At 45.1% G+C, this 10,269-nt stretch overlaps 1 long non-coding RNA gene across 1 annotated transcript in view; it reads left to right on the top strand.

The window, feature by feature from the left end:
* LOC129059579 (uncharacterized) overlaps positions 1-10,269 on the top strand; it is a 36,434-nt gene that overhangs the window by 1,666 nt on the left and 24,499 nt on the right. The gene's annotated exons all lie outside the window — the stretch shown is intronic.

Here is a 10,269-nt window from a genome sequence, read left to right as displayed (position 1 = left end):
CAATACGTTTTATTCAACCACCTCATTTCCCTGAAGCCTAGAGATGAGGAGCAGTTTATCCAAGTTCCCATAACCAACTGATGGCAGGGAGGGAACCAGAATCCAGGTCTCTAGACTCAGTCTCAGGCCCTCTCCATGTTGTTCTGTTGTCTTTTGAGGTTCGTATTTATCCTAAAATATAAACATCTGTGTGCACATCAGTTTGTCAAAAATCCATTGTTCATTAGTATCAGTAGGCATCTAGTGACCCTCAAAATAGGCACCTAGCAACATGTTAACACCATGAGAGATGCTGAAGAGTTGTCTAGAAGCCAAAGTCCCTGCCCTCAACGGTGTTTCCAGCAGAGACCAGCAGGGTGAGGGAAGGGAAGGCACCTATGGTCACACAAGTGCAGGCTGGCACCTGGCAGCAGACATCTCTACATTTTGCACCTTCTGTGTCTCACTTTTCTCACCTTAATCCCAGTCCTGGTGGTCTATTTCTTTGGGGGAGACAAGAAGGAGCCAGAGACCTGAGATGCTACCCCTGGATTGCTACAGAAAGTAATAAAGTTGCTTTCCTTCTCTGATCTCAGTTGTCCACCTATTAAACAAGGATCTTTGACAGTCTCTCAGTGGTGGTGTCTGTGGCTCTTCATTCCTAAGGGTGTAAGGAAAGCCTGAGCCATACGAAACAGGAGTACAAAACTGATGACATGGACAGTGGGGTGGGGAGGCTTGGGGAGCCTGCCCTGGCATTAAGAAGGGCCTTCATGCTGCAGTCAGCTTTCAAAGGAGGTCTAACCATTGACACAAAGAGCATGACAGTGAAAACAATGAGAATGAAAACAATACTTCCCAATATTTTCATCAGCAGCCTTTTAAATACATTTGGTTGACTTGTTCTCAAGGACCCTATGTTTTGAAATATATTGTTCTCCACCAGGCTGCTTCCGATTGCCCTCAGGTTAAAGTGTAAATTCCTTAGCACTTCAGAAAGTGCCCTCAAAATCCATCTGCTTCTTCATCTTTTGCCACACTCTCCATATTCTCTCTGCCTCCGCTATACTGGACATTTTTCTGTTCTTGCAGTCTGCCATTCTCCCTCACTTCCAGGTTTCATCTCTGCTGTTCCCTGTGCTTGGAACAGAGGTTGTCTCCCTTTAACTGGTTCTATCCTACTCATTTTTCATGTCTCCACTAATGTCATGTCTTAAGACAGGAATTTCATGATGGTCCCCTTGTTTTCCTATAGTTCCTAGAGTATTTGACACTTTCTTCATCGACCCTTTGTTGTACTTTATCATCATTTCTTGTTTGTCTGTTTTCTGCACTAAATTATAAGATCCAAAAAGGCACCAGCACCAGCACAGAGCTTAATACATAGCAGTTGCTTGATACATATCTATCAAATAAATTAATGTCAAGTAAAACAATATTTGGCATATAGAATAAGGAGAGCTTCAAGTCAGCAAGTTGTAACCATGTAGAGCCCTCAAGACTGGTCTGATTTCATCTTCTAGGAAGATTCAAGACATGCGGGTTATGCTGAGTAGGCTTGTCAGAGGAGAGTAGATGATTTGCATTGGGCAAAATGGGAAGGGAGGGATGGAAAGAGAAGCTGTAGAAGAATCATAAGCTAGTTTTGCTTCCAGTCTGAGAACACGTCTTCCACATTCCAGACAAGTGAGCACTCGGAACCTCTTCATCCTATTTGTTAGAGACCTCTACAGGGAGCTCACTACTTACATACTTGGTAGGTGAACAGAGACCGAAGATGACTTAAAAGGAGGTTTTACAAAAAGTGCTAATGCACTGTGTCTTCAAGGAAGATAGAACACAAGTTAATAAACTCAAAGGATTGTAAAAAGTTAAAACAACGAAAGCCAGCCTTATTATTGGTTAGTAAATATTTCAGGTTCTGAACTCAAAGATGGGATCAGCCACTCTAACTGATGAGCCTAGGTGGAAGCAGAAGTGAGGCCCAGCCTGCGTCACTTCAGTGCCAACTTCAAACCATAGCCCTTGTTTTGCAATCAAGAGAAATTGCAGAACCGAGCTGGGGCCCTGGAGCTGCCAGTTTCCTAAATAATTGGCAAATTTGATCTCAGGGCCTGCCAGAAGACAGGGAGTTCATCAAGAGGAGAGGTGGGTGGCTGTAGTTTTTGCTTGTGAAACTAGTGCCTTCCAAACTCTGGGCTGCAGTTTTCTCATTTATGGAACGAGGTGTTAGACCAGTTGATCTCCATGGGCCAAGCTTTAGCATAAAGAGAGTAGCAGCCAGCATTCACTCAATATCCTATCTATACCAGGTGCTGCCTTAGATTAATTAATCTCTGCAACCTCATGAGGTAGCCAACATTATTATCCCCACTTTGTAAATGAAGAAACTAATACATAGAGAGGTTAAGCAACTTTGCTTAAGGTTATGCAGTTGGTAAGTCACAGAACCAGGATTCTGACCCACACGTACTATTCTGCTGTGAACAGGTCTCTGTAAACCTACCCCACCCCCGCGCCAGCCAAAGTCAGAGGAGGCTGGGAAGCTGAAGAAAGAAGCTGACATACCCAGTTTCTCAGAAAGAAACATTTATTAGGGGCTTACAAACAGAAGCCACAGAAGTCTTAGGTGGCTGTGAAGTGAGAAGTGAGATAGTGGATCCCCAAGTGAGATAGTGGACCCCTCCTCAGCCCAGGGCTTATATAGCATAGGGAAGGGGTGATTTCCCTATTGAAGGGATGTGTAGGCCAACTGAAGTGTGATAATATTAAGGTTGTTTTCACCTAAGGGGAATATTTATGTTAAGGACATGCTCTTACACAAGGAAGAGTAGATAAACTGAAAATCTTAACGGCTTTCCTGGAACTGGAGTTAATCAGAAATCAACATGGTTGAATCAGCATCCTAGACAGAATGTCTTTAGCCTCCGCATATACTGTCTCCAGAGCCCTTGCCATTAACCTCTAAGCCAATATAGCAGGCAGGCCATAGGCGTGTGTGGCTATTGCATGCTTGGAGTGGGGCTAGTACAAACTGATCTGTGCTGTGAGTATAAAACACAGTGTTTTCTGAAGACTTAGTGTGATAAAAGAATATAAAATATCTCAATAATTTTAATAAAATTACATATGGAAATATTTTAAATATATTTTTAATGTAGTGGGTTAGCTGAGCATGGTGGCTCAGGCCTGTAATCCCAACGCTTTGGGAGGCTGAGGTAAGAGGATGGCTTGAGCCCGGGAGTTTGAGACCAGCCTGGGCAACATAGTGAGACCAGATCTCTACAAAAATTTTAAAAATTAGCCGGGCAAATCACTGGAGCCCAGGAGATTGAGGCTGCAGTGAGTGGTGATTGTACCACTGCACTCCAGCCTGGGTGACAGAGTGAGACTCTCTCTCAAAAATAAAAATAAAAGAATAATAATATATTGGGTTAAAGAAAACATATGCTTAAAATTAATTTTGCCTGTTTCTTTTTGCTTTTTAAAATATAGCCACTAGAAAATGTAAAATTACATGTGACTCACATTATATCTCTGTTGGATAGCACTGGTTTAAGCTGTACACTCTTAAAGGCTTGGCACAGGATTATGATTGACTCTGTGAAATCTAGGCTTATCTCCTGTTGGGGGTCCCCAGATCACCTCTAGGTTCAGTGATTTGCTAGGAGGACTCACAGAACTCAGCATATAAGTACACTGACACTATGATTTATTACAGCACAAGGTTACAAAATCAGCAAAGGGAAAAGGTGCATGGGACAAAGTCTGGAGGAAAACAGCCACGAGATTTCAAGAATCATCCCCCAGCTGAATTAAGCACACAGGATGTCCTTCATTCCTTTGTCAATGAACTGTAACAGCATGTGTAAAATGTTGTTTACCAGGGAAGTTCACTGGAGACTCAATGCCAGGGTTTTTGTTAGGAGCTGGTCACATAGGCATCCTTGGCTAAGCACATACCAGAGTTCTGAACTCCCAGAAGAAAAGTAGGCAGTCAACAGAAACTGCATTGTTTGTCCAGTTTAGGCATAATGAGCTACTCTTATTAGTTTGGGGAATGGTGGAAATCCTTCTGAAATAGAAGTTCCCAAGAGCTGACCACAGGCCAAGCGTAGCGATCTTTCTAAGGATCACAGTCTCGAGCCTGTACTACTAACAATTTGCTACAGATTTCCCAAATAAGCCTCAACAGGACCTGGCTTGGCAAATACTAGGTTTGTTGGGCTTACCTGAAATGGAGTTGTCCTAATCCGTTTGGGCTGCTATAATAAAATTCTATAAACTGGGTGGCATGTAAATAACAGATTTATTTCTTACAGTTCTCAGGCTGGGAAGTCCAAGATCAAGGATTTGGGATCAGGTGAGGACCTGCTTCCTCATACATGGCTGTCTTCTCACTGTACCCTCACATGGTAGATGGGGTTAGGGGCCTTTCTTGGGCCTTTTTTATAAGGGCATTTATTCCATTCATGAGTACTCCACCTTTATGACCTAATCACCTCCCAAGTTCCCACCTCCTAATAGCATCACTTGGGAGGTTAAGATGTCAATATAGCCAGGTGCAGTGTGGCTCACGCCTGTAATCCCAGCACTTTAGGAGGCCGAGGTGGGCGGATCACGAGGTCAGGAGTTCCAGACCAGCCTGACCAACATGGTGAAACCCCATCTCTACTAAAAATACAAAAATTAGCCAGGCATGGTGGCGTGAGCCTGTAATCCCAGCTACTCAGTAGGCTGAGGCAGGAGAATTGCTTGAACCCGGGAGTTGGAGGTTGCAGTGAGCTGAGATCGTGCCACTGCATTCCAGCCTGGACAACAGAGTGAGACTCTCAAAAAAAAAAAAAAAAAGTCAATATCGGAATATGCGGGAGGGGAAACACTCAGACCATAGCAGGAGTTAATGACTCCCTCTGCCTGCAAATCCCACTTAGAGGGAGAGTTATAAAAAGAAGAATCCCTAGAGACTAGCTCATTCCACCCTCTCACGGGAGAGGCTAAGGCTTCAAGAGACTGAATGATTGGTCCAGGGTCCCATAGCAAATACAAGCACCTATGAGAATCACATTTATCTATGCTAGATATAGTTCCAAGCTTTCAGCCAAAATGTCGCTTCCCTCCTCTTGGATTTATATGCTTCTGGAACGTAAAGCACATACCCTTTGCTCTATTTCTTAGTGGTAAGGTGCCCTACCTATGTCTCTGCTAGCCCCTCTCCACCTACTCTCCATACTTTCTTTTTTTTTTTTTTTTTTTGCGATGGAGTCTCGCACTGTCTCCCAGGCTGGAGTGCAATGGCGTGATCTCACCTCACTGCAACCTCCGCCTCCCAGGTTCAAGTGATTCTCCTGCCTCAGCCCTTTGAGTAGCTGGGATTACAGGCACCCATCACCATGCCCAGCTAATTTTTTGTATTTTTAGTAGAGACGGGGTTTCACCATGTTGGCCAGGCTGGTCTCGAACTCCTGACTTCGTGATTCGCCTGCCTCGGCCTCCCAAAGTGCTGGGATTACAGGCGTGAGCCACTGTGCCTGGCCACTCTCCATACTTTCTAGGTTATTGTTCAGCTGGGAGACTATACTGCTGTAGTAGCAATAACAATCTTCATAAACAGTCACTAAGTAGTAAGCAACCCACATCCTACTTCTCGTGGGCTACTTACCAATGCACAAACCATTGAGGACTAGGAGGGAACTAATGAGTTCTAGAGTAGAACTACCAGAGGGGCTGCCTCTCTTCGCCCAGCCTGACCACAGCTAACAAATGGCCAGGTCATGTTCACATCATTCTTAGCCCTTTCCCAACTCAGAAGGTTCATGTCAAGGGGACTTGTGAGCTATACTTCAGAAAGTTCTGACTCCGGAGTTCTGACCCTGTCTCAGTATGTGCTATAGACTAGTTCCTTCTCTAGAAGCTTTGGATTGCCCCCAACTGTGAAATAAGGAAATTAAAAGTCTAGGGTTTTGTCTGTCCCAGTCAATCTGCGGGTGGACAGTTTCTCATGAGTTGACACCAGGCAGGGAGTCCTTGAGGACGAATGGGGTGGTACTCTGCACTGTCTGCCCAGGAACAATTGGGTTAGAGGGGGAAGGTGGATGACGGGCAAATCATGTGTCTACTTTTTTTGTGGCTATGGCTACTGTTTACCTCAAATGGTTATTCTGAGTTTGAAATGAGCTAGAACACTTAGTTCAGAGTCTGCAGATTACCACCCCTACCCCATCCCCTGCAAGAGGGAGGGGTTGGATCTGACGTCTCTGGTCCCTAACTTTCTTTGGACATGCTTTGCCACCACCTGGCTGGGTAACTTCAGCTGAAGTAGGTTCACCTCTCTGAGGCATGACCTTCCCCAGCTGTTGAATGGGGGTCAATAATGTCTGCCCAGTCTGCCTGGTAAGCCTTGTAGGAGGCCTGATACAGTGTAGGGCTGAAAGCCACTAGAATGTGGACTCCAGAAAGGACTGAGGAATTGTTATATTCTTTTCCTTCCAATTTATCAATTTATTCTTTGTCTCCAAAGCCATGTCTTGTAGATGCCTTTGTCTCATGTTACTGAGCATTTTTTTTTTTTTTTTTTTTGAGACGGAGTTTTGCTCTTATCGCCCAGGCTGGAGTGCAGTGGTGCTATCTCAGCTCACTGCAACCTCCACCTCCTGGGTTCAAGGGATTCTCCTGCCTCAGCCTCCTGAGTAGCTGGAATTACAGGCACCTGCCACCACACCCAGCTAATTTTTTGTATTTTTAATAGAGACGGGGTTTCACCATGTTAGCCAGGCTGGTCTTGAACGCCTGACCTCAGGTGATCTGCCCACCTTGGCCTCCCAAAGTGCTGGGATTACAGGCGTGAGCCACCGCACCCAGCCCATTACTGAGCTCTTAAATGTACTAAACTTAGTGTCAGTTAATTCAACAGGTGTTCCTTAAGCACCTACTCTGTGCTATGCATTGCAGCAACTGCTGAGGATTCAGGATTCAGAGTGAATAAGACAGGACTCCTGCCCTTGAGGTGCTTACAGTCTAGTGGGGGAAGGACAGCCAATTAACACGGCTGCACAGGTGATGGATGCTGTCATAAGGGAAGGTGGCACAGAGGGATTCCTAGCCCAGATCAGTGGCAGCAGGGCCAGCTTCCAGTGGGAGTGACGAGTAAGCTGGGAACGAGCAGGAGGGGTTAGTTGGGTGAGAAAGAGGGAAAAAGAGGAAGAGATAGGGACAAAGAGAAAGAGTGATTGGGGCTGAGAGAACCACTGGATCAAAGGCTGGTTGGCCTCTTCCAGCCTTGATACTCTATGTCCTGTGTGGCTGGAATGGAAAGTTCAAGGTAAAAACTGACAGGAGATAAGGCTGGAGAAGCAAACAAGGGCAGGTGGAGATGAGCTTTTCCAGCCTTGGACTTTGTCCTGAGGACAATAGACAGAAGAAGCCCCCTACCCCATCACTTTGTTTCATTATTCTTTTATTGCTTTTTGTGATTTTAGATGATCTCATTCATTTTTAAAATCTACTTATTTATGGCCTGTCCCATTTTCCTCCCAATTAGAATGTAAGCAACATGAGGTCAGAGACCACATCTGTCTTATTTTCTCTGCTGTAACCTCAGCCCCTAAGAGAATACCAGGCACATAGAGAGTACTCAATAAATAGTTGAATAATGAATAATGAATGAATGAATGAATGAGAAAAAGGAAGGACAGAAAAAGATTCTCAAGTGTCCCTTAAGCCTTGTTCTTTGTCTTCATTAGGAACAAGCCTCTCCCTCCCCAGCCCTGATAGGGGAGGGAAATGGCTTAGAAAACTTTGTCTCTTCCCTTTAGGAGGTGAAGTGCAGGTGAGGGTGGGAGATGGGCTGGGAAGAAGAGTCCAGAGAGCTGGCTCTGCAGCTGAATGCCTCAGTGAGTGCTGGACATCAAGCCCCTTTTTAAAGGGGTCTGTGGTCCATGGGAAATAGCCTGGCCCTCCCACTGGACCCCCAAATACTGTAAGGCACTTGGGGCAGAATTTGTTTTTGCTCTACTTCTCAGTCTTTGGTGTCTCGCTCTCATAGGCATTATCATAACAGAAATGTCCTTCGAGCTGATCTAGTTCCTTGCTCCTCAGAGAGTGATCCTTAGCTCTGCAGCACTGGCATGGCCTGGAAGCTTGTCAGACATTCAGAATCTCAGGCTTTTTCCCAGACCTACTGAGAATCAGAATCTACATTTGAACAAGATCATCAGGTGACTCAGAGCCTCATTCAAGTTTGAGAAGCATTAATGTAGTTAAACCTTCCATATACAGCTGGGGAAACTGAGTCCCAGAGAGGAGAAGCAATCAGCCTAGTGAATAAATAACGCAGATGATGCTGGAACACAGGGTCCCCTCTTCTCTTTCCAGAACTTATTTTTCTCAGCTCCTTAAATCAAAGATGAAACAAGGTTTGTTCTAACTGAGCTCCAGACTGACCAGAGTTTAAAGTTGGAAATGCCTCTGCAGCTACCAGAACTCTGGCTTTGTGGCTGCATTATTGTCTGGACTTCACAGACATTCCCACTGCTGCCTGCCCTACTCACTAATTCTGATCTTTGCCTGCCTGATCTGATATGGCATCTGGGTTCTAGTTGGCTTTGCTGTCTACTAATTAGCTACTGATATAGGTAAGCAATTCTCTTTAGGTCTTGGTTTCCCAATCAGCAATATGAGAATAATAATAATCCTACCTCATAGGGTTATTATGAAGATTACATGAGAAAATTCTTTAAACCCAACTAGTGGTCGTAACTAACAGGATGTTGCAGGCTTTGTATGTGTCAGGGACTGTGCCAAAGGCTGCAAATGCATTATAGTTGATTCCCACCACATCCATTTTACAGATAAGGATACAAAGTCATAGAAAGGCTAAGTGGGGCCGGGCGCGGTGGCTCACGCCTGTAATCCCAGCACTTTGGAAGGTCGAGGCAGGCGGATCACCTGATGTCAGGAGTTCGAGACCAGCCTGGACAACATGGTGAAACCCCATCTCTACTAAAAATACAAAAATTAGCCGGGTGTGGTGGCGTGCGCCTGCAATCCCAGCTACTCAGGAGGCTGAGGCAGGAGAATCACTTGAACCTAGGAGGTGGAGGTTGCAGTGAGCCGAGATTGTGCCATTGCACTGTAACCTGGGCAACAAGAGCAAAACTCTGTCTTAAAAAAAAGAAAAGAAAAGAAAGTCTAAGTGATGGTCTACCTCACACGCTTGCTTGTGACCGCTTTGCCACATTGCCCATTTGCAGAGCATTTTAGAGAGGCTACAACCTCCCTCTACTTCCCTTTCCTAACCTGGTCCCCAGGATAGGTCTATAGGGTAGGCACTATTGCCTCATGCTTCACATGAAAATTTGAGGATCAGAGAGAGGATTTGCCTGAGGTCACAGAGCTTGTACATGGCAGAGCTGGGTAATGAAATGGGCTTTCTGATGCCCCGTCAGTAACTCTCCACCATAGTACCTCACATGCAATAAGCTACTACACATGATATAGTTGGAAACATAATCCACATAGATGTAAGACATTATTTTTAACCATTTCCCCCTCTCGTTCCTCCTTCTTTAACAAGATATCTCCTATTCTGAAGCCCCTTTGAAGCTGTTGCTACATGGAGGCATTCATTCCTTGGTCCAATCTGTTTCTCTTCAAATTCCCCCTCTCACCACCGTCCCCCTCCTTTGATGGTGGTGTGGGAAGAGTAGTATTGAGCTGGGAATTAGAATATCTGGGTCTTTGTCTCTCAGCCTTTAACCCCTCACTGGGCTATTGTCCAGTGTGGACTAGATAATCTGTAACATCTTCTGATTTAAGCCCATCTGTGCTCCCACTGATACTAACTGACACCTTGCATGGACAGGGCTGTAGAGTCTCCAGGGCAGAGAGTATCTGTCATGCCTGCCACGTCCACTGTACCCTCCTAATGCTGCGGTTCTCCAAGCAGATTTATGGTCTCTCTCATGTTTAATCCTCATTCTTAGAACCACACCTCTGGCCTTCCTGGTTCAGCAAGACCCCTTGCATAGATTGCTAAAGCCGGCCTCACTCTGAAGAAATACAATTTTCAACTTGACATTAGGTGGTTATGGAACCATGACTCCTACGGAAGTCTGTGATTTCAAAGCCCTGTGCAGTAGGAACTGCCATGGTATCTATTTTACACATGTAGAAACTGAGTTTTACAGAGCCGAAGTGACTTGTCCAAGGGTTGCCATGAGCCATGAAGCTAAAAACTGTAATGCAGGTTTTCTGACCCACATTTCAGTGCTCTTCCTTATGTCCCTCCAT

The sequence above is a fragment of the Pongo abelii genome, chromosome 4 (genome assembly GCF_028885655.2).
Source record: "Pongo abelii isolate AG06213 chromosome 4, NHGRI_mPonAbe1-v2.0_pri, whole genome shotgun sequence".
Classification (NCBI taxonomy): domain Eukaryota; kingdom Metazoa; phylum Chordata; class Mammalia; order Primates; family Hominidae; genus Pongo; species Pongo abelii.
Note: the sequence above shows the minus strand (reverse complement) of the source record. Positions and strands in the feature narration are given on the sequence as shown.